General features: G+C 34.9%; 1 pseudogene; it reads left to right on the top strand.

Moving 5' to 3' along the window:
- Positions 1–3,621: 3,621 nt before the first annotated feature.
- LOC149250671 (adenosylhomocysteinase pseudogene) lies at positions 3,622–4,188 on the top strand (annotated as a pseudogene).
- The last annotated feature ends 632 nt before the right edge of the window (positions 4,189–4,820 follow it).

Raw genomic sequence — 4,820 nt, 5'->3', positions numbered from 1 at the left:
ATAGACTTTGATCACCCACACTGTGATCACTCACATTGTGGTCACCCACACTGTGATCATCCCTGCTGGGATCAGAAATAGAACTTGCGCCATAATTTGCCTGCGAGCCCACTTAGTGAAGGCGACTCCTTTCCACTAAGCTCCATCATCTTCTTGCATTCTCAACAAGCATTTCATGTTGCACACTTTTCAACATGCATTACCCAAATAAGAAATTTAGGAAAGGAGTTTTGCTTGTTACAAGGAGAAGGAAATGATCTGAAGACCAAACTACAAAAAGAGTCAGAAAGATGGAAAAAAAATCAACTTGAGACAGGAGAGTTATGTGGCATACAGTACAGATGGAGAATCTTTGAAACATACTTTTTGTACCTGATATTGCAGTGTTGGGTTGTGTTATGTTCTTTCCATGACTAGCAGGGGGGTCATAGGGGGCGGCATGGATTTTGCACATGGTTTTGGGCGCGATGGTTTTAGGGCCATGGTATTATGTAGATCTGGTCATGGGAACTACGGTTTTGTTCTATCCAAGGTTAATGGATTAGGGTTTATGGATGCTTCGGCATATATATATATATATATATATATATATATATATATATATATATATATATATATATATATATATATATATATATGTATTGTAACATTGAAAGGAAAATAATGAAAAATCAATTTGGTAGTCTCGATTTTGGGATCCAGGGGAAATCTCTGTGTATATGTGTTTTATGTGTTATTGTCTCGCCATTGGTTATTTTATATTTTTAAAATTCGTATGCAGGTAATTTTTGTACGAGGTTAAAACCTACATGCAGGGGGCAATCAAAAATCACAAATGCTGAAAGGCCCAGCAAACAGTTAGGTTACCTCCTAACTGTTTCTTGGTCTCCTCGCTCGATGACAAGTAGATAAAAAGAGAATAATTGTTTAGACAAATAAATCTGACTGAAATTTGCTTGCTTCCTTCCTCCATGATATGTCACTGTTCAACCTTGCGATTTTCCTGTAATTTTTCACTATTTTTTCTCTCTTGTCTTTATCTTAGGATGACAGTGGAAGTCTAGGAAGCACTGTGCAATATCCTCCTATCATATTTTCATATGAAAATGTCATAGTTTCAAGCAAAAGAATAGAGGAATTATATTATAGGAATTTGTCAGAGGTAAATTTTAACTCTACGCAAAGAATAAAGGAATTCTTTCATAGGAATTTTATCATAATTAATTTTTCATAAGAATTTTATGATAGTTAAATTCTACCTCTATGCACAAAAATAGAGGAATTCTTTCATAAGAATTTATCATAATTAAATTCTACTTATGTGCACAAGAATAAGGTAATCATTTTATAACAACCAAAATCATTGGCTTCTGAGTGGGAATCATACCTCCAAACCCCTGCATGCATTATTGTTAGCACTTATTTTCTTATTGTGAATATGCCAAGACACCCATGATTGCATTTGGTTGATCAAAACCCCATTGATTCAGGATAGACCTGTAGAATTTTCTTCATATGTCTTTATGGAAGACCCTTTTTATATTAAAATATCCTTGAATAATTTGCTACATGTACGATAAAATTCAAATCTAGGGGATCTTGAGTGCTCAAAACCCTAAGATTCACAGACGGTAAAGTTTGCATGGGGTCTTGAGTTCTCAAAACCCCAAGATTCATGGATGGTAGAGCTTGGATATTAAACATAAGATAGATGAGGGATTTATTTTTTCTCTGTGAGTAGTCCCATTACCACAGCTTCTTGGAGGTAACCTAAATGCTTTTTATGGATTACATGAAATGTATTTTGATGAAACAGTTAGGAGGTAACTTAACTATTTCTTGGAGGTAATCCATAAGTATTAGGAGGTAACCTGTTACCTAACTGTTTACCTCCTAACAATTTTTTGATGAAGCTAAAGGCCCAAAAAGTACTGATGTTGTTGGGCGAGAGATTGATATATTGAAGGAGGAAAACATAAAGTGTTGGAACCGACTTAGCTTTGCTGCAAAATAAACACAAAACCTCCAAAAAGGAGTCTAAGAGTTGCAAAACAAAATGAAAAATTCGATGTTGAACAATAAAAAATTGAAGGATGACAAATATGGGGGAATATATTATAATTTTCTTGAAAACAAATTAAAGGAAGCTTAAGGGAAAGTCATGCGACTAGTGGAGCACAATAATAGATTGAAAAAGGATCTCAAGTATATATTTGCTTGGATTAGCAAAATGTGTGAGGAGATGAGTGGCTAGGAATATAAGTTTAAGTTTTCCAACGAGATCTCCATATTAAGTTAGTAAAACAACAAAATAGCATAAATATAACCTCTCACTTCTAGGTATAGGTGTGTCAACAAAGTTAAAACTTACTATCTATTCCCAATTGATTCACTACAACAACAAATTATTTCACAATCCAATGAAATCATGCCCTCTTAAGACTGCTAATGTCATCTATAACATCATTAGAAAAGGCCACACTAGTGGTATCCTTCCTCTTTTTGGAACATGTGTCTCGTGAATCCCTTATTTCACAATCCTCACATTCTCTCAAGTCATCCTTGAGAATTACTGGCCTCGTCTGCACACTACATGTTACCAAATGTTTCTTAGCTCCTGTAACCTTATAGGCTTGATGAAGTAATCACATGATCCATAAGTGATGTCTTTCATCACAACACTAGTATATCCATTTGTTGATATCACTTTGGACATAATAATCCAAGGGCATACAAGGTGTAACATGGCTCAACTAACCAAATTGGTTGCTTCTTAACTTCTTGCATTGGATATAGAAAAGGAAATGGGAAAAAATAATTTCAACTCGATCAGAGAAAATAGTGGAAAATAACAATTCAAATCCTATTTCCCATAATCAAACTATCAAACAATGTCTGGACCATCTTCAACAATAACTCTAGCTACCTACCTAGCCAATATTTTGGTTTGTTCACAAAATTGATGTTACAGGGTATCTAGTGGGGGTTCATATTTCATGTTTTGGAAAAAGAAAATGTAATCCCAGAGAGAAGGGATAAACTTATAGTAGGAAAATATAATCCCAATCTGACAATTTCAAGTAGCTTGAGGCTATCATCATCTGGTAAATAATAGATACACCTTGCACATAACCATATCTAAACATATTGGGTAAATACACCTTGCTCATAACCATATAGTAACCATATTGGTTTTCCTTAACTAATGATATTGCTTGGTGAACTCAGATGCATATTGTCGCTGACACAATATACAATAGTAGTGACTCTGAGAAAATACCCTACTGAAAGCATATATACACATTCGTAGTGACTCTGAGAAAATTACAAAGTTTCAAAATTAACATTGGCTGAATATGAATATGAACCTTGGGTTGGTAAATTTAAGCTTTGAATATCCATTTATGTCACGTAACATCGTGGATTTGTAATTTTAACAAAATTATAATTGGCTTGTTAATTTTCTTAAAACTACAACCTTTATCAATACAAATTTCAAACATGAAGACCATATTTTCTAAAGGGTTGTCTTTTAAGCATTCTTTGTTGGAGCAAATCAACCTAAGATTGATTTCCATAATCTATGGTTCTGTCAGTTCTACATTTTTTTTCTTCGCAGCAATGGCACTTTTGGCCAAGAAAACTATGTCCAGATGGGAATACAAGGTGAAAGATTTGTCCCAGGTGGATTTTGGGAGCTTAGTGATTGAATTGGAATAAGTTAAGATGCTTAGATTGATGACCTGCAAAGCTGAGTTCGACTCCACATAGCCCTTTAAGTGTGCCTGGATCACAGGGTCCCTCGACATGACCATCCAAACGACGGTGCTCATTGAGACCCTCACGACTCTAGGTGTTGAGGTGAGATTGTGCTCTTACATCATCTTCTCCATGTACGACCACGTTACCATGGATATTTCCCATGACAACACTACACTATTCACTTAGAAGGGGGAGATGTTGCAGGAATACAGGTGGTGTACTGAAATGGCTCTTGACTGGGGTCTAGGTGGTGGCCCTAATCTAATTATCGATGATAGTGGCGATGAAAATTTATTGATCCATGAAGGGTTCAAGGTCGAGAAGAAATTTTCCAAGGTCGGGAAGTTGCCAGATCCAGAGTTTACCACTAATCTGGAGTTTCAGATGGTTTTTGGAGTTGATCAAGGAGAGTTTACCCTAACTTAGCTTGTTTTGTTTAGTTAAATTTTCTTCTTCAATGTTTATGATAATGGGGAAATGTGACTGGGGCTATTACTATCACATTCATTTAATTCAATGGTCTATAAACAAAAATGGAATTTCATAGCTTTAACAAACTTTATGATAGAATCTATCACATTTTATTTAGTCTCACACTTTACCAACTACACCAAACCAAGCTCAATCATCTCTTTGAGAAAAGGAAGCTAAAATATAATATGTTTAGTCCTTGTATGATATGTTGATGATCTATTAAATGTAATGGAACTTTGACTATAGAAAAAAATGTTCACGTATATTATTTATAGCTTCATTGGCAGCCCTTGTAGTAGCCATGTCTTCATCCTCTCCACTTGACAAAGCAACAATAGACTACTTCTTAGCCATCTAGTTGATGGCTCCACCAAATAAAGTCAAATACACTTGTAGACTTTTTCTATCTACATCTCTAGCCTAATTAAGATCTATAAAATATCATAAATAGAATTATTCATTTTGATTTTTCTTCTAACATAAAACATATTCCTTGGTCTCCTTCAAATACCGAAAAATGATTTTCACAGTGACCCAATGCTTTGTCCTTGGATTAGCCATAAATAGACTAACAACTCCCATTA

Source organism: Pinus tabuliformis, chromosome 7 (genome assembly GCF_031772625.1).
Source record: "Pinus tabuliformis cultivar Carrire ecotype Pingquan chromosome 7, CPIR1, whole genome shotgun sequence".
Classification (NCBI taxonomy): domain Eukaryota; kingdom Viridiplantae; phylum Streptophyta; class Pinopsida; order Pinales; family Pinaceae; genus Pinus; species Pinus tabuliformis.
The sequence above is the reverse complement of the archived record's forward strand: the minus strand, read 5'-3'. Positions and strand labels throughout refer to the sequence as shown.